Source organism: Nicotiana tomentosiformis, chromosome 9 (genome assembly GCF_000390325.3).
Source record: "Nicotiana tomentosiformis chromosome 9, ASM39032v3, whole genome shotgun sequence".
Taxonomy (NCBI): domain Eukaryota; kingdom Viridiplantae; phylum Streptophyta; class Magnoliopsida; order Solanales; family Solanaceae; genus Nicotiana; species Nicotiana tomentosiformis.
The window spans coordinates 25,217,005-25,237,625 of record NC_090820.1 but is presented as its reverse complement, the minus strand read 5'-3'; the positions used below and the strand labels follow the sequence as shown (position 1 = coordinate 25,237,625).

General features: G+C 39.1%; 1 long non-coding RNA gene across 1 annotated transcript; it reads right to left on the bottom strand.

Annotated features, from left to right (window-relative positions):
• Positions 1 to 6,824: 6,824 nt before the first annotated feature.
• Positions 6,825 to 8,418, bottom strand: LOC138899473 (uncharacterized). Its single transcript, XR_011411139.1, has 2 exons — positions 7,781 to 8,418; positions 6,825 to 7,115 (listed from the first exon to the last, which is right to left on the bottom strand). It is a non-coding gene; the product is annotated as an uncharacterized lncRNA (long non-coding RNA).
• Positions 8,419 to 20,621: the final 12,203 nt, after the last annotated feature.

Genomic DNA, 20,621 nt, shown 5'->3' with positions numbered 1-20,621 from the left:
GGCCTTAGCCACGCATTCGCGAATCACAACATTCCACAACTATGCGTAGAATAAAATCATGCACTACCCATCTTAGCCTACACGATCGAGGACCTTCCCACATAATCACAAAAGAGGAAACCAGATCAGAGACACCAGAAAACTTCAGCTATAACAGTAAATCCAACATTGATCCGTTAACGATCCGAAACTCACCTGAGGGCCCCTGGACCTCAATTAAACATACAAACAATTCCTAAAACATGATACGAACTTATTCGAGCCCTCAAATAACATCAAACAATATCGCAAATATGAATCACACCTCAATTTAAGCCTATTGAAATTATGAAATTCCAACATCTACAAATGACATTGAAACCTATCAAATCACGTCCGATTGATCCCAAATTTTGCACACAAGTCAAATTTGACGTTACATACCTACTCTAACTTCCGGAATCCAAATCTGACCCCGATATCAAAAAGTCCACTCCCGGTCAAACATTACAAAAATCCTCAAATTTTCAACTTTCGCCAAATAATGCCGAAATGACCTACGAACCTCCAAATCAACATCCAGACATGCCCTAAGACCAAAATAACCATACAGAGCTATTGGAATGGACAAAAATCCATTTCGGAGTCGTCTTCACACAGGTCAAACTACTGCCAACTCATACAACTCAAACTTAAAATTAGGGACTAAGGGTCCCATTTCACTTCGAAACTCACCCGAACCCAACACCAAGCACCTCGGCAAGTCAAATAAGTAGAAAATTAAACATAGGGTGCAATAAAAATAGGTGATCGAGGCTAATACTCTCAAAACGACCGGCTGGGTTGTTATAGAAAGTTTGAAAGTTAAATAAGGATTTTCATCGTTGATTCGTAGTTTCGATGTTGTTTGGCATGATTTGAGGCTTCGACTAAGTTTGTATCGTATTCTGTGATGCGTTGGTATATTTTATCAAGGTCTCAGGGCCCTCAGGTGAATTCCAGATGGTTAACAGATCAGATTTTGGACTTAAGTAGAAGCTGGAGGATTCTGGTTACTGGTGCGATTACTTATGCAGATGCTTTATCGCAGAAGCGAGGCAGTGGTCCGCAGAAGAGGCTATAAGAGAGCTGGTATGGAGGTGCAGGTGCGAGGTTTGTGCCGCACCTGTGAGACCACAGAAGCGAATCTCTGGTCGTAGGTGTGACTCCGCACAAGCGGAGTCTGGTCTGCAGATGCGAATCCATGAGGGTTGAAGGGGGTTTACAGAAGCGTTATTTTTGGCCGCACCTACGGAACCACGAAAGAAGCCAGGTGGCCACATGTGCGATGATCCCTGGGCAGAGGGCTTGGTTTTATCCAGGATTTTGGCCCATTTTCTTTCATTTTCACTTGGTTGGGCGACTTTTGGAGAGCTTCAAGGGATATTTTCATCATCTACTGCAAGGTAACCTATTCCCACACATTGTGAGTTAAATACTTGGATTATGTACGGATGTTTACATGGGAATTAGTAGAAATTTGTGATTTTGGTAGAAAACCTAGAAATTGGTATTTTTGGATTTAAACCACAAAATTGGACATGGAATTTTGAATAAGTTATATATTTGAGTTCATGGTATTATGGGTGAAGTTTATCTTTGAATATTTTCGAAATCCGGGTACGTGGGCCCGAGGGTTGTCTTTGTTGGTGTTTTGAGCGGAGTTGGGAATCCAATATAAATTGTTAAATTTTACGTATTGGGATATATTTTAATTAGTTTGCACGATTTGTGACTAGTTTTGGAATGATGGCCATCGGCTTGAAGAGTTAGAAAGGCGTTGAAGTCGGTTACGGAACTTCAGAGCGAGGTAAGTCTCCTGTCTAACCTTGTGAGGGGGAAAACTACCCTCTAGGTGATGTAATTGCTATGTGATACTAGTTGTGGGTTCTATGTACGCACGAGGTTGTAATGACCCGGCTGGTCGTTTTGAGTGTATTAGCCCGGATCCCCTATTTACTATTTTCCCCGTATCTGATTCTGCTTTTGTAACTTGCTGGGAGGTCTTGTTTTTGGTTTCGGAGTGTTTTGGGACACTTAGTCCCTAAAACGGAAGCTTAAGTCTTAGGATTTTGACCGTAGTCGGAACTATGTGAAGACGACTCTGGAATGGAGTTTCGTTCATTTTGTTAGCTCCGTTTGATGATTTTGGACTTAGGAGCGTGCTCGGACTATAAATTTTTCGAAAGTTTGACCGGGAGTTGACGTTTTGATATCAGGGTCAGATTCTGATTCCGAAAGTTAGAGTAGGTCCGTAATGTTGAATATGACTTGTGTGAAAATTTTAGGTCAATCGGACGTGGTTTAATATGATTCGGCATCGTTTGTAGAATTTGGAAATTTCCAAGTTCATTAAGTTTGTATTAGAGGATGATTCTCGTTTTTGTTGTTGTTTGATGTGTTTTGAGGGCTCGACTAAGTTCGTATGGTATTTTAGCACTTGTTGGTATATTTGGTTGAGGTCCCGGGGACATCGAGTGTGTTTTGGATGCTTAACGGGTTGAAAATTAGACTTGGGCAATGGCTGAAGCCTTATGATACCTGGTGGTTTCGCACCTACGGTGGGGAGACCGCAGGTGCATACTTGCATGTGTGGAGGAAGGAGAGCAGAAGCGGGAGTTAAGGAGATGGCCAAGGGTCGCAGGTGCGCCTGAAGCTCCGTAGATGCGGAAAGTGAGATGGAGGGGCGGATCATGTAAGCGGACTTTTGTCTGCAGGTGCACACATGCATGTGCGACCACTTGCTCACAGATGTGGACCTAGCCCCTTAAGTCATTACCGCACCTGGGAGGGAAATTCCGCAGGTGCGGCATCGTAGGTGGGATAGTAGGTCCGCATAAGCGGAAGAACTGGGCAGAAAAAATGGGATTTCAAGGGTTTGATCCCTATTTCAATTTTGGGACTTTGAGAGCTCGGTGTGAGGTGATTTTTCGAGGTTTCTTCAAGAAGATTGTTGGTTTAAGTGTTTCTAACCCGGATTGGACTATATTTCATGAATCTATTGCTATTTTCATCGTCTAATTAGAGATTTTAGTTGTAAATTTGGGAAAAAATTGTAGAAACTTCATAGGCTAAGATTTCGAGTTTTGGAAGGTGATTTAAGGTTGGGTTTGATTAATTCTTGTATGGTTTGACTTGTGAGTGGATGTGTGTTCACATTTTGTGACTTTTGTCGGATTTCGAGACGTGGGCATGGGGGCTGTTTTGAGCCTATTTTGGATTTTGGCTTATAATTTCGTGTTTTTCTTGTGGAACCGATTCTTTTAGCCTATATTAATTATATCGCACTTCTTGTGTCAAGATTCAGGGCATTTAGAGATTGATTAGATGGGCAGAGGCATTGCAGAGTAGAATTTTGCGATGTTTGAGGTAAGTAACCGTTTTAAATCTGGTTATGGAAATTTAACTGCAAATTATGTTAGAAATCATACTTAGGCTATGTGATGATACTGTTGGGACCCACAGAGGTCGCGTACTTGTTGAATTATGTCATGGTTTTACTTGCGTATCGTATCTCAGTCTCTTCTTGATTCTTGTTGATACATTATGTTATTTTTGTTTGGGCTGATCTTTATGATTTCTGAGAGGCCGAGAGACTGGAGAGGTTGGTGACTGAGTTAGGGCCTGAGTGCTGAGCTGTGAGCAATATATATATATGTGTGTGTGTGGATTGGGTTGCACGCTGCAAGGAGCCTGAGGGTTGTATGTATATGGATCGGGTTGCACGCCGCAACGAGCCTTTGGGCTGTATATATATGTGTGGATCGGGTTGCATGCCGCAATAAGCCTTATGCCTATTTATATATTATGGGATCGGGCTGCATGCTACAACGATATAGCGCTTGGGCTGACGGGGCCCCTCTGGAGTTTGCACACCCCCAATGACCGCAGGTACCTATTAAGTATGAGTACTGAGGGCTGAGAGTAGAGGGATTGAGCTGTTGTGACGAGTTGAGTGACTGTTGCCCTGAGTGGCTGTACTTACTTTTTCATTTGTTGATGCATATAGTTGCTATCTGTCATTGTCGTGAAATTTCAGAAGAGATTCTATATCCGGATTTACTTGCACTTTAAATGTATAAAACTGATTTGATTTGAACTGCCGGATTTTAAGCATGTCTATTCTTTGCTGGAATTATTGAAAATGAACTGTAATGGTATAGCTCATCACTACTTTCTCAGTTCCTTATTTATTTATTTTACTTGCTAAGTTGGTTGTACTCATGCTACACCCTACATTTCATGTGCAGATCTAGGTGTGTTTGATTACGGAGGTTGTTGAGTTCGTGCACGATCGAGTACCGGAGACTAAGAGGTAGTTGTCGGCATCCGCAGATCTTGTCACACCTTCTATGATTTCTTTCTTCTCTATTGATACTTAGACACTGTTTTTATTGGACTGAATATCTAGATGCTTATGACTCAGTCACACCCCGATGTCGGGCTATTTTTCTGCACTTATGTTTTTGGGTTTTACCCCCATTTTTATGAAAAACTCTGGTTATTTTAAATGTCTTAATTCATTTCTGGTAAACTCTGAAAGTGTTTGGGAAATATCAGCTTGCCTAGTATCACGATAGGTACCATCACGACAGGTTAGGTTTTGGGTCATGACAAGTTGGTATCTGAGCCTAGGATACATAGGTCTCACGAGTCATGAGCAGGTTTAGTAGAGTCTTGCGGATCAGTAGGGAGACGTCTGTACTAATCTTCGATAGACTGCCGAACCCTTAGGAAAAACTTCACGTTCTTGAATTCTTGTCCTGCGAATCTGTTGATTCTGGTTACTTAACATCTGTTGTTTCATTCTCTCACATATGGTTAGGACTCGTACTACGGGGCAGGATGGACAGCCACCAGTACCACCAGCCAGGGCCGCGAGAGGTTTAGGTCGCGGTAGAGGCTGCATTAGGAGTAGAGGTATAGCCCACACAGCAACTGGGGAAGTACTTGTAGACCCACCAGTTGCCCCAGTTCAGCAGGCTCCAGCTCTGGACGAGCCTGTTTGACCAGCTCAGGCACCACCCGTTCCCATTGCGATTCCAGGACTTCAGGAGGTCTCAGCTAAGATTCTGACTGCGTGTACCAGCCTTGCTCAGGCGGTCTCTGTTCCGTCCACAACAACCACTTCTCAGGCTGGGGGAGTTGCTCAGACTCCCGCTGTACGCACACCATAGTAGGTGGTACAAGGATTCCAGACACCGGGGACACCACAACCTATAGTGGATTTTTGATCGTGACGGCATAATCCAAGCTTATGACTATGCAGATGATATGTGAAACAGAATCTTAACCTTTCGGAAAAGCAAGAGATAAATTACTCTTAGAAAAATCAAAAGCTAGTCGACAACAACAAGACAAAGGACTTTATAAAAGGCCGACAAACGTTTATAAAGTAACTTTAATAAAGAAGAAAGTCATCTTTTAAACAGACCGTCCACTTGTAAGATTGAGAAGAACTAATAATTTCTCGGGGTCTATATAAAGACTTCCAAATTGTATTGTAAGGGCATTAGAAAATAGCCTAAAATTTTCTTCAGCATTCTCTCGCTTCCCTCTCTTTGTAAAGACCTTTTGTTCTTCAAATGTTTGAATAAAGCATTTGTTTGCTTGTAAGTGTTTTTATATATTTTCTGTTTTAAATTATTGGTTAAATTCCATAGTTTTATTCTATAAAAATTATGATCCTTCCAATGGTATCGATCAATAAAGTTATGATACATAATAAAGTTAAATATTTTGTTAGTATGTCGATCAAGAATTTGATGTTTATACCTTATCTTTTCTAATACCGGTTCTAGAGATATTTTTGGGTATTAACTTTGTTATATAAATGGAATAAATTTCTATGAAAACAAAGATCATTTATTGTTTCTAAAATGTAATTGTTAATTTTTTTTATATTTTAAAAGAAGCCATGTGTGTTTATTATGAAACTTTATTTTTCTGAATGAAGGATGATTTTTGATTAATTTTAAACTTTTCAAAGTTTATCAGTATTTGAGAAGAATACTATCCTTAAGGTGTAAGTCAACTTTCTCTGTTATCCATTGATGAATTATTTATCTTAATAGTTATCTGCTAATTTTAAATGTATAATGTCTACTATTTATCTTCTTCTTTGCTAAATGATCTTTTTCTTAAGTTCTCTTAGTTGTGTTTTTAGTTCCAAGTTATCTTGGGGGTTGAACGTATTGACTGTCTCCTATTATGTCCTGTCTCTAACGACACTCCTAGCCTATGGACGATGGCAACTGGTGTCAGTTTAGTAGGGTTCAACCTACATGCTATAAGGATCCCTCACACTACGAATAGAGAACGACAACCTCACGCTAGAGAATAAAATCTTAAAGCTTTAAAGAAGATGAACAGTAAACTTATACAGAGATGAATAGTATAGAGCAATTAAGACTTATAACATGAATATGATAACAAGATTTCGACGAACCCTAGTGACAATATGATGGGTTTAGCCTCTCATACTCAGTAACATGGCTCTAATACAATTGGAAGGATCATAAGTTTTATAAAGTAAAACTTTGGAATTTAAACAGTAATTTAAAATAGAAAATAGATAAGAACACTATAACGACCCGACCGGTCGTTTTGAGCTCTAGATTGTCGTTCGGCAGTTTGAGGCCTTAAGTAGCTTCACTTCATGTTTTCTGTCACGATCCAAACCGATGAGCCGCAACGGGCACCTGGTACCTTACTCAACCGAGTACCAACATAATGTATATTTTCGTATCATGCCATCATAGATAACTGAACCAGAGAGGCTACCGTGAGATAGGTAGAATACAACATGTAATACCAACTTATAAATAAGGCATATGGGCCTCTAAGACCAAAATAACCACTCGTACACTGAACATAGGCCGACAAGGCTATATAATCTTTTACGTACATGACATCTGTCTACAAGCATCTAAGAATACATAATTGTCATAAAGGTCGGGACAGAGCCCTGCCATACCAAACAATACACATCTAAATCATACTGACCAAACAAGCAACTCCGGAGCAACTGTAGTGCACCCATATTTTCCGTTGAGCTGCTCGCCTACTTGGAGGATTCTCGACCTGTCTATCGAGACCTGCGGGCATGAACCGCATCGTCCCCAAGCAAAAGGGACGTCAGTACAAATAATGTACCGAGTACGTAAGAAATAAAAATAAGTAAATAATAGACATGAGAGAAACATGGAGTAAAAGATTTGACATGTACGTTTGCATAGCTCAGTGAATCATTCCATTTTTTGTAATGTCATGCATATGCGTATAAATGTCATACCATGCATAGGTATATGTGGTCGTAACATCATCAAGCCACTGGGGCATCACATCATATCCTTTTGGCCACTGTGAGAAAATCATCAACGTATACCAGCTGATCAGGTGGTGGTGCATATATAACGTCATAATCTTTTTCCATATCCCATATACATATATACATGTATATAACACCATCTGGTCATGGGTCAATGTACATGTATAAATGAATGAAATGCATATGAAATATGTCAATAAAATCTCGAGGAACGTCATAAAAATATTATGCATGACGGATAAATTTTATCAAATACGTATTTTTCTGAGACCCATAAACAGAAGATATAATAATAATTTACATGGGGAATCAAGAATATAGACACCCCTAATATTTCTATGAATAGAGTCATTTATGAAAATTGTGCATTTGCTCGTTTCGTTCGTGTCGTATAGATCACGCCAAAAGAAAGAAGGGATAGCCTTAATATACCTGAACCGATTCTCTTGACAATCCTTACAACACACGTCTTTTGCGACAACTCACATAACGGCGGATCGAAGTAGGAAAAAATCCATATGATATTCTTGAGAAAGGTTGCATCGTACTCCCTAAGAAATGCGAAATCCCATTGCTATAACATTACATAGTCTCGTAGGATGTTTGTCGGAAAATCACGTTGCCAATATTTTGAATAAGTTGCTGAATCTTTCCTTTGAATTGCAAAAACAAATATAACGCTGCCAAGATGAAATTTGTCTTTGAACTATTGTTGAAGATACTTATGAGAATCTTGCTGAAAATTCTCATTGAAATCTTACGTTACATATGATCTCAAAAGCTGAAAGCTTTTTTGTGAGATTTTTGGGCAGGGTTTGAGGAGGAAGAAAGGAGTTGCGGTTAGGTTTAGGGTTCCAAAATTTTGGGGATTTTGCTGCAACTGTTGACTTTCCTAATTTAATTTAACTATCAAGAGTTCTTTCCTTTTATCATTATAATAATAGCGGTGGTGTAAGGCAAATTTTTGTTCACACCTCGACCCCAACATATTCCTTTTTTACTACCTTTTCTTTTAGAAAAATAATAGTTTTTAAAATAATAATCGAAATATATATTTTTATATTTTACATACAAAAAAATATATTATACTAATCTTTGCTGTGAGAGATGTCTTTTGTTAATATTGATGTGGCCCCATGTGGTGGCTTAACCACATATCCTCAATCTTGCCACATGATCCATATGACTTAAGAGTCATATATTTAGAGTGGCTTGCTGCCACGTGGGGTGGGGAAGATTTTAGTCTTTATCCACCTAACTTATTAATTTAGTTAGGTAATATTCCATTACTCGGTAATTAATCAATTACCCACACAATTAAGAATTATCTCAAATTACTTAAAATATTGCTCATTTTTAGCACAAATTGTACACCTCACTATCATGGTCATGTGGTACCTTGTATGGCACCAGTCCATAAATACCGGGTATTTTAGCTCGGGTCGTATTTTATCCCAAAATATCAAACTTCGACAAAATTTATTTTCTTCGATTTGCTTATCCTCTCACCTTCACGAATTTACTAATCACTTGTTTGAAATAGCATAATACTTATAATCTTACAATAATCTCATTCCCGAACTTACGTCGATTAACTTACGGCCAAACTTTATCGTACGAAAATTCGGGATGTAACATCTCATTTCCGAGCTTCCATTAATTTATTCATGGAACACTTTCACGTACGAAAACATGGGGTGTAACATTATTTCCCCCTTCAGAACATTCATCCTCGAATGTTGACTGATGCACTTACCATTCTCATAACCCATAGCTCTTGCAAATACTTTAATATTCTCCTTTCCATTTAGACAACTGTCCTTTAAATAAATCAGAAGGCCAGGTCATTCTCCTCTTTAAGCCTCTTTCTCACACTACGACTTGTAGTCAGAATCCTTCTAATCTCGTAACTGTTGCTACCTTCTATCATGCAGCCTGTACAACTCTAACTTTGTATATGTGCCTATGCGATGCTTCTCTCCCATTTCCTCCATCTCTTAACCAATCTCTAGGCCTCACTTTGTGAATATATACAAAATTATGTCAAGTTGTCCCTCTAGGCGTCATTAGCTTTACTGCATCTAAGTAGGCCATACTATACCATAACTCTTATTTCGATTTATTGTTACTAAGGTATGCTACCGAACTCCAGGTGACTTTCGTTGCTTATCCCATATGTATAAATCGAAGTACTTTAATACTTCCTCATTACTGTTCATCTTAAGAATGACAGCCTAATCTCATGCTTTATGACTTTTGTCCATCCATTATTGATTCACCTCAATATTGATCTACAATCTACCACTGATAATTTGAAACCTCTTACATAATCACTAGGTCTCACGTTGCGTGGTGGAACATTTGAAGTGATTTTTCTGATCCACCTGGGGGCGATACGATACTATACTTCCATAATCGTATTTCATAGCATCCTATTATGATTATCCTTACGTGTGTATTTTAATCCTGTAAAATTCATCAAATCATTGCTCAATCGAAGGGCCAATCATCATCCTTTATCTATCGTAATTATACCCTCATTGTACTATCAGGGCGGCATTCCATCTCTTCTAAATGTCATTAGTCTTAGACTTCTTTGAGTTCAGTCAGGCTATACTGAGCTTTTTATAACTTAGAGAAATCATCAACTCTCTTGTTTTCATGGGCTTAATCCTGAGGACTTATCCATTATCGTCACCTTCTCACTCGCCCTTTCTTATCCTTATTCTCGTCTTCCTAAAACCTTGTCACTTTACCATACTTTAGCTGGTGATCTACACATATCTAGTTATACTACTCGCAACCTTCTTTCAACTTGCTTGCACCATGGATTTCCTTGTGTTATTTTGGAACATCAAGCGATACATCACATCGTCTCAAACGCTTCTTTACTCTCTTAACTAGGCCTCTCGGTACCTAGAAATCATAGACTGGAAGATATATGCCACTGACGACGCCCCTATTATTCCTGGATACTGAATCCCAATGCTTATAGCCTTCTATCTGAAGTATGGACTATACACAACCTTCTGCATTTGAGCATTTCGTATGTTGTTCACCTTTACCTTACTTACCTTAAAATCTTGCATCGTACCTTATATTTCTTTCATAACCCCCTTCCACACAAGTATAATTCACGTCCATAACTCGAAGCTTTATTATAATACTTGCACCTCTGGTGCATACACTATCTGGTGGGAGCTTCGTACTGACTTCTTACGAGGCTAGTACTTTTCCAACTGGCTTTATCGTAGGGCCGTTATAGAATATGGTTATTGTACTTTGTCTCTTGTACCTCTGATATTAAGAGTGATCTTGCAATGTTCTTAATCATGATTTTTATAATTTTCTGGGTCCAATAATAAGACTCCTGATTTACTTGGTTAATGTAACTCTTTAGTTTCCTCTGAGCTTCCTTTAAACGTAAGCTATTACTTTTCCTAGCCGTTCTGCCACCTTGTTGCGTGCATGCTTAGCTTATCTTTGTTTCCACACATGCCGGAATTTTTGTGCAACTCATATGATCTTGAATATTACTTTTGGTTTCATTTCCCGCTAATTAGCCACGCTGTGTGCCACTTCCTTATGGAGTGCATACAATATTGTTGTGAGACTGTATTTACAAAACCATTTCCTCTTTTAGTCACTGCGCTTAGGTTGAAGTCCTTCTTCCTTATTTCCTCAGCTATTGTTTTGTTGTCGTACTTAGGGAGGACCCTCTGACTCTTGTAAAGATACGAGCTTATTACATCGTATACATGACGGACCTTTTAATGTCCTTCCTCGCCTATAATTGTCCGTAGTTATTTACCTCCACGCCCTTGTGCTTGTAGGGTTGCTCCTGAACTGAAGTTTTGACTGTCTTCCCAGTGAGACTATCTTTTGTTTCCATAACATTCATACGGTACCTTTAACTAACCCAACTCCTATCTGAATATTTCTCAAGTATTACAATGTCATATCTACGAGACTGAATTTCCCCATGTTGGGGTTCACTATGTTTATCTTGAACGATCTGATGATTTGTCTGTATCCTCTTGTCTAGCCATTAGGCTTTTCCTGAATCAACTACTAACTACTCATTGGTTCATTCTCATATCAATATTCTGGGTAATCTTTCATGGGTCATTTCCTTTATCTTAACTTACATCGCGCACTGGCTCCTTATCTATCAATAAAATCTCAGGCAGGAACCCTTACCTCCTCTTCTTGACGTCGTGTTTGCATACTGTTCTGGAATCGTAGCATATCTATAGGATTTGAATAAGGGCAATCTTATCCCTTTCTCATTATTATCATATTCTTACTTTATTAATCCATAGTTACTAGAACCACTTAATTCTGACTTAATACCGCATCACTCCATATTCCCCCTTTAGGGGAGTACAAAGAGTTGGAGCTACGACGACCTACCTATAGATGTTTTACCTCTTTATATTTGCCGTCCTTTCACATCATCGTTGACCCTTACTCGCCTTGCAAAAATCCTTCTATACCAAGGATAACAAAATTCCTTACTCGCGATGGTGACACTTAGTGAAACTGGCACATAGTCCCTTAAGCTTAACTTTGCTCACATTGCTTGCTTTAGGGAAGCGTCTCCATAAACGACCTTGAAAGGGTATTCTTCTGTTGTCCATTCTATTATCGTCGTGACGCAATCTGTGAAATTCTCATGATGCCGACTATTACTCAGTCCCTAGTTCATGTTTAGTTTATCTTGTTCATCAGTCCATGCTGATTTTTTTTATTACTCTGGGGTCTAACTTTTCCTTTTGGTAGTTGTTGGAGTCACAAACTTATTTCTCGAAATGAGTATACGACTTTATGGCCTATACTCTTTTGTTGTCTCAAGGCCTATCACCTCTTGTATTTTCCTTTACTTGAGTATAGACTCTGTAATACTGTCATCTTTTTTATCTACCGTTGTCGTCCACGTATCACATCTTACTCATAATGCTTCATTAACTCTCTTCTTATTTCACGCTAACATTTATGTATATTACTTTATTCAGAAAACTTCAACAAGACATTCTTTGCTTTTAGCTCCCCTTTCTTCATCCCCTGGCTTTTCGGGTTGCCTAACATTCCCGTTCTACTAGGGACGGGAGCCACACTAAGGTAATGTTTTATCCCTTCAAGGCTTCCAGTACCTATCTTTGTAGTACTCATATCTAGCTATACTATTTTAGAGTGTACCATCTGGGTGTCTCACAAGGAGATCTATTACCACATTTGTAATACCCTTCAGAAATGTCAACTAACACAAAAAATCCATTCACCATTTTGGGTTACTCTAACCCCAGTCGGATCCTCATATCCCGTCCTTCTCTTAAACTACACTTGTCAACCCCCATAGGGCATAACTGAAATGGGTGTGAATAAATGGAAATATCTCCGTTACTGTTAAAGGTAACTCAGAATGCTTATATTCCTCAGCCTAAAAGGTAAATACTGATAATCTTCATTAACTTGGTACCTCGTAAACTTCTCACCTTGCTCCTTTTACTTGTTGAAGCTTGTATCTACCTTATGAATCTCTCGTTGCTTTTTACCATATGGGTGGATAGATATTCATGCCTTAGGGCTCCCTTTCCAGAAGATCATACGTCTTAGTGTGTACATGATCTGCTGGAGACCTTACACTTACTTATCATAAGCATGATGCAAAAATTGAGTTCCTCCGACTCAACTCTTCCACAGCTATATCTCTTACCAACCCTCTTTCTGGATTTAGGCATCGTTGTATTATGAATAAGATAGAGTTTAGGAAATTGAGTTCTTACAACTAAGCTCTACCACACGATCTAGAGTACGAAGAAAGAGTGACAGTCCTAAATGCCCTGTAGCCTCATGCTTATAAGTGTTGTACACAACACACCCATAAACAAGACTCTAGTAGACACGGCTTGTAGAATCCCTACGATAGAACTTCTCTGATACCACTTTTGTCACGACCCAAACCGATGAGCCGCGACGGGCACCCGGTACCTTACTCAACCGAGTACCAACATAACGCATCTTTTCATATCATGCCATCATAGATAACTGAGCCGGAGAGGCTGCCGTAAGATAGGTGGAATACAACATGTAATACCAACTTATACATAAGGCATATGGGCCTATAAGACCAAAATAACCACACAGGCCATACAATCTTTTACGTACATGATATTTGTCTACAAGCCTCTAAGAATATATAATTGTCATAAAGGTCGGGACAGAGCCTCACCATACCAAACAATACACATCTTAATCATACTGACCAAACAAGCAACTCCGGAGCAAATGGAGTGCACCCACATTTTCCGCTAAGCTGATTGCCTACTTGGAGGATTCTCGACTTGTCTATCGAGACCTGCGGGTATGAAACGCAGCATCCCTAGGCAAGAGTGACATCAGTACAAATAATGTACCTAGTACGTAAGGAATAAAAATTAGTAAATAATAGACATGAGAGAAACATGGAGTAAAAGACTTGACATGTACGTCTGCAAAGCTCAGTGAATCATTTAATTTTTTATAATGTCATGCATATGCGTATAAATATCATACCATGCCTAGGTACATGTGTTCATAACATCATCAAGCCACTAAGAAAATTCCATCATATCATTTCGGCCAATGTGGGCAAATCGTCAACGTATACCAACTGATCAGGTGGTGGTGCGTATATAACGCCATAACCTTTTTTCATATCCCATATACATATAATATACATGTATACGCGTATATAACGTCATCTTGTCATGGGTCAATGTACATGTATAAATGAATGAAATGCATATGAAATAAGTCAATAAAATCTCTCGGAGCGTCATAAAAATAATATGTCTGTCGGATAAATTTTATCAAATACGTATTTTTCTGAGACCCATGAATGGAATATATAATAATAATTAACATGGGGAATCAAGAATATAGACACCCCTAATATTTCTATGAATAGAGTCATTTATGGAAATTGTGCATTTGCTAATTTCGTTCGTGTCGTATAGATCACGCCAAACGAAAGAAGGGATAGCCTTAACATACCTGAACCGATTCTCTTGACAATCCTTCCAACACACGTCTTTTGCAACAACTCACGTAACGGCGGATAGAAGTAGGGAAAATCCACATGATATTCTTGAGAAAGGTTGCACCGTACTCCTTTAGAATCGCGAAATCCCGTTGCTATAACATTACGTAATCTCGTATGAGTTTTGTAGCAAAATCACGTTCCCAAAATTTTGAATAAGTTGCTGAATCTTTCCTTTGAATTGCAAGAAATAATATCACACTGCCGAGATGAAATTTGTCTTTGTGAGAGATGTCTTTTGTTAACATTGATGTGGGGCCCACCTTATGTGGTGGCTTAACCACATATGCTCAATCTTGCCACATGATCCATATGACTTAAGAGTCATATATTTAGAGTTGCTTGCTGCCACGTGGGGTGGGGGAAGATTTTAGTCGTTATCCACCTAACTTATTAATTTAGTTAGGTAATATTCCGTTACCCGGTAATTAACTAATTACCCACACAATTAAGAATTATCTCAAATTACTTAAAATATTGTTCATTTTTAGCACACCTTGTATACCTCACTATCATGGTCATGTGGTACTTTGTATTGCACCAGTCCATAAATACCGGGTATTTTAGCTCGGGCCATATTTTATGCCAAAATGTCAAACTTCGATGAAATTCATTTTCTTCGATTTGCTTATCCTCTCACCTTCACGAATTTACTCATCACTTGTTTGAAATAGCATAATACTTATAATATTACAATCATCTCATTCCCTATCTTACGTCGATTAACTTACGACAAAACTTTATCGTACGAAAATGCGGGATGTAACATCTCATTTCTGTGCTTTCATTAATTTATTCCTGGCGCACTTTTACGTACGAAAACATAGGATGTGACATTTTCTGACTAGTACGTGTGGTCGGATCTGAATTTTGGGAAGTTCAGATTTGATCCAGATGGAAAATACTAATTTCGGAAGCTTTAAATTAGAAGAGTTGACTATGATTTAACGTTTGAGTAAACGACCTCGAAATTGGTATTTGAAGGTTGCAACAGGTTCGTATGATGATTTCAGACTTGTGCCTATGTTCGGGTTGAGAATCGGGTGGCCTGGGAGCATTTTGGTGCCAATTATTGAAAGTTGGCATTTTGGATGAATTTCATAAGCTTGGGTTGAAGTGGATTTTAAAGTTATTAATGTCCGTTTTGGGTTCCGAGCCTTGGAATAGCTTCTTTATGTCATTTATGACTTATGCTCAAAATTTAAAGTCATTCTGGATTGAATTGATATGTTGCGGTACGAGTTTTGGAAATTTTAAAATTTATAAGTTTGATTTGAGGCATGATTCATGATTTTGATGTTGTTTGACATCGTTTGAGGCTTCGACTAAGTTCGTATTTTATTTTGGGACATGTTGGTATATTTGGTTAAGGTCACGAGGGCCTCGAGTGGGTCCTAGATCGTTAACAAATCGATTTTTTGACTTAAGGAAAAGCTGGAAAATTTCTGTTGCTGGTGCTATCGCTTCTGTGGAAGCTTGGTTGCAGAAGCGAGAGGAAGTTCGCAGAAGTGACTGGAAGGTGGAATGGGCAGAGGTCACAGGCGAAGAAATTCCCACGCCTGTGTGATCTTAGATGCAAAAACGGACTGAGGCAGATGGGGCATTTCCGCAAAAGAGGAGGGACGGGCGCAGGCGCACCTTCGCAGGTGCGAATGCTTTCCCGTAGATGCGGATGGGGAGGCCTTAGGGGAAACCATAGAAGTGGAATTTTTTGCTGCAGGTGCAATGAAAGATGGGCAGAGGGCTTGGTTTTATACGGGATTTTGGCCTATTTTCTTTCATTCTCTCTTGGTTTGGGCGATTTGTGGAGAGCTTCAAGTGGAGGTTTTCATCATCTATGGCGAGGTAAATTATTCCCACCAGTTGTGAGTTAAATACATGGATTCTATAAGGATTTAAACATGGAAATTTGTTGAAACTGTGAGATTTTGGTAGAAAACCTATAATTTGATATTTTTGGAATTTGACCATGAAATTTGACATGGAATTGGGAATAAGTTATATATTTGAGTTCGTAATGTTATGGGTAATGTTTATCTTAGAATAGTTTCGTAATCCGGGCACGTGTGCATGAAGGTTGACTTTATTAACTTTTCGAGAGGAGTTGGGAAATGTTATTAATTGGTTTATTGTGAGTATTAGAGTATATTTGTATTGGTTTGCACATTGTTTGACTAGTTTTGGAGCGACATGCACCGATTTGAGGTGTTAAAGTGGCGTTGGAGCCGGTTATTGAACTTCAGAGCAAGGTAAGTCTCCTGTCTAACTCTGTGTGGGGGAAATTACCCCTAGGTGATGTAATTGGTATGTGCTACTTGTTGTGGTTCTACGTATGCACGAGGTTACGAGAGTCTGTACGTAGCTAGAACATGTTATGTCCGGGTAGACATAGAATTTTTATCATGCAATATTTGAATTACTTGAACTTATTGTGCTGGCTTAGTTCATTGAAATTATAATTGAACTTGATTTAGAAATTACATATATCTTAGTCTAAGCCTTATCACCTTGAGTTGTTTGCAAAATAATTGAGGAACGGTAAAGGTTATACTCACTTGTAGTCATGTACATAATTGTAAGCGTGTGTCTCGTAATTCATTAATTTCCTTGGATATAAATGCATCTATGGATAGTGTCGCATATCTCTCGACAGTGTACACATTATTCTGGATCAAGCCGAACGACCTCGGCAGAATTTTGCATTATATCCCTAGTAGTACGAATATTCACGAGCTAATCTTCACATTGATGCTCGGAACTTTATGGTGTTTCTTATTTATTTCGTATTGACACTTGGCATTTTTTGAGATGTTAAGGTAGAAATACAAGATCGAGAAATTTATGCTTTAAAAGGAAAATTGGAACATTATGAAATTTCAAATTTACTTCACTATTGTAGTGCACATCATATCTGTTATAGATTATGATTTATTTTATTTGGACCTCTAGTAAGTGTCGATGTCTACCCCTCATCACTACTTCTCTAGGGTTAGGCTAGATACCTACTGGGTCCTCATTGAATTACGTACTCATGTTGCACTTCGCGCGTAGGTGCATCTATTGAGGAGACTTTATGTGAGTTGCAATTCAGGTTGCGCATCGCAGTCCACCGAGTCTCTATCGTACTATTTACTTTATCCTGTCTTATTTACATTCTTGACAAATGTATTATTGTTATTGTACTCTTTCGAAAAATTCTCATGCACTTGTGACACAGGGTTTTGGGGGTTTCTACTAGATGTTTAGTATGGTAGTTTACATAATTATTAGCATTTCACCCTGACGGTGGTGTTAGGTGCCATCACGACCTATATAGTGGATTTTGGGTTGTGACAACTTGATGTCAGAGTGTTAGGTTCACTCGGGTCTCACGAGTCACGAGCAAATCTTGTAGATTATTCCAAATCAGTATAGAGACATCTGTACTTATCTTCAAGAGGCTACATGGTTGTTAGGAGCACTTATCTTCTTGATTCCTCATCATGCGATTTGATTCATTTGAGTCTTGCACCTTTATTTCCTTCCTATTCAATATTACGTGGCGTAGGGTGATTGTTATCAATTGGGCATCGAGGAGTTGAAGTGGTAATACAGATGTGGTGTAGGATGTTTTTCCCTGCATGTTTAGGCAGGCTATTATTGTCGCCTTATGGAAGGATGTTCTGTCGTTTCAGCTCAATATCTATATTTCTTATGGTTTCGACACTTAAACAGATTATTACGATGTTCATGCGTTGTTATCGCACAGTGTTGGTTTGATGGTAGGGTGCTTATTTATGGATCGCGGTAGTGAATGACTCGAATGGAGGATTTCTCAGATCATTGTTTAGAGGCTAGGCATTGAATTCTAGCAGAGGAAAAGCAATTGGACTATGGGTGATCATGCTTTGGTTGATTGAGTAATGAGACTTGTTATTTTCAAGCATGGGGGGATTCTCAATTGTTATGTGGTGTCATCATCCTTGGTGAACGCATTAAGGCTCATCGGAGTTATGGTCTTCTTGATTTGCCTTCGGGGAAGGGTGTTTTGAAATGGTGCATGAGAAGTTGTTATCATAAATGGCGGTGTGTGGCGGTTTCAGAATCGAAACGCTGCTTCTAGTGTTGATGGCTTGAGAAAGATTTTCTTCAAGGAGGCTTAGAGGTGGTAGAAATTTATTAGTTCAGGCGCTACACAATGGGATTTGATTTGAGGCAACATTTGGCCAGCAAAGTATGAGGAAGGACATAGCGGGAGGCGTCTCGCGGTGGTTGAATTACCAGCAAGTTAAGTATTAAAAGAAGAGGTCGAGAATTTTCTTAAAGTAGATGGTTTAACCGAAGTAAGGGTAGCGGATTAACATATCAGTTATGTGGTAGGATAGCCACATGCGTTAAGAAAGTTTAGGGAGATTTGGGAATCGTGAGGGAAGGTGATTTGGTCTACGTATTTTATTTCGGATGGTGGTTACTTTGTTGAGGAAGATTGAATACGACAGGAAGGAGTTTCCTTGGAATGAAGAGAGGTGTGAAAACTTGATTATCGTTTTGGATGCAACATGAATTTGAGTTTGTAAAGTATTGTCGGACTTTCAGTTGATGTTAATGGGGAATGGGCAGACTTGTATAGCTAGTGGACAAATATAGGCAGGAGGTTTTACTAATTTCGTCGTACTTGTAACCGGGGCAATATTGTGGGAAGATGTCAAAATGGAATCTCGCATGTGGGTTACCTCCGATGAGCGAGTTAGCAGTTGCATGATTTTGATGTTGTCTCTACGAAGAATTCTACTTAGAAGTCGGCATAAGGTCGAATTTGCGATTGTGGCTAATAATTCAGGATGTTCATGAAAAGATTAACAAAGGTTGGAGGTATTTGGCTGGTTAACGGCGCAAGATCATGGTATTTGAGAAGGAGGAATCTTTATGGGATCTAGGATTATGTGATTGTAGCTTAAAGGCTAAGTGGGGGAGCCCACCATCTAGGATTGGATCGCGTGGTTGTCTGTTTTTGCGGTTTTGGTTTATCAGTGCATTGGTGGATCAGTTGTCTAAGAAAAGAAAACATCGGGGGTAACTTGAGCAAAGATCTTGGGAAGACTCAAAGTCTATGCTTCTTATGGATTTGATGTATAATGAAATGAATTTATTTGGTTGCTTTGTTGGGAGTTTTCATGTGCTAATAGAGCATTGAAGTCTGATTATTATTCAAGACCAAGTCAGAGTGGACGATTCTCAGCGACGGTCCTAGTGGGTTCAAGAATTTAGATGTAGTGCTTAAGGATTTTGGGTTTGTTGTGTTGTTACGGATTAAGTTTGTGCAGTGGATTATGAAAGGGGCTCAGAGTGTTCTGTGTTATCATCGGGTCTGCGGTGCGGTATTGGAAAAAAAGAGAAGAAAACAACGTTGGGTTCGTAGAGCATCTTTCAGAATGGGTGTACTAGTTGGAAATGTTATTGTGCACAAAAAGAGGTTATGAGATGGTTCATGGTATTGAGACGATGCGGTCTCACAGATTGGGTCACTCGGGATGAGTGTTGTTGGGTCTTATTATGATTGTGGAAATGATCAGTTCCTTCGGCGTGTGAAATTATACATGTGATTTGTGGTTGTACGTGCAGGCTCGACAACCATCATAACTTGATTGATCCGGGAGGTATTTGATTCAAAAGGCTTTGTAGTGTAAATGGATTACGGAAGAGTCATGGCGAATTAGATCATGACTTGAGGTTTGTATTTTCTGCTATTTGGGAATTCAGTTGTGTGTTTCATTAGTTTTTCTGATATGAGCTAACTAAAAGGCTTTCTAACCAATAAAGTGCTTATTGTACTAGTGCTTCAGGGTTTATGATGAATTCTTGTACTCTCACGTAGCGGCATGATAGGTGTCGTGAGCGGCATGGGAATTGGAAGTTGAGGATCAAGGTTGTGACTCGGTGTTGATAAGAGTGTCACGAGCTCGGAGGAGCAGGGAAGAATTCAGATGTTCAGGGTAAGCGGGCATTTCCTTTAGTGTCACCTGAGGACGGTGTCCTGTGTAAGAGACTTTGTGTGATGGGTTGCAGATTCTTGATTTTCTTTGTAGAATTAGTACGGTTGGGGGTATGGATATCAGACTTTGCTATCTGGTGCGGAAGGTCATGGGGGCATATCCCACTGGGAGATTCGTATAAGTGTGACATATTAGTCACATGATTGTTAAGGATTGAAAC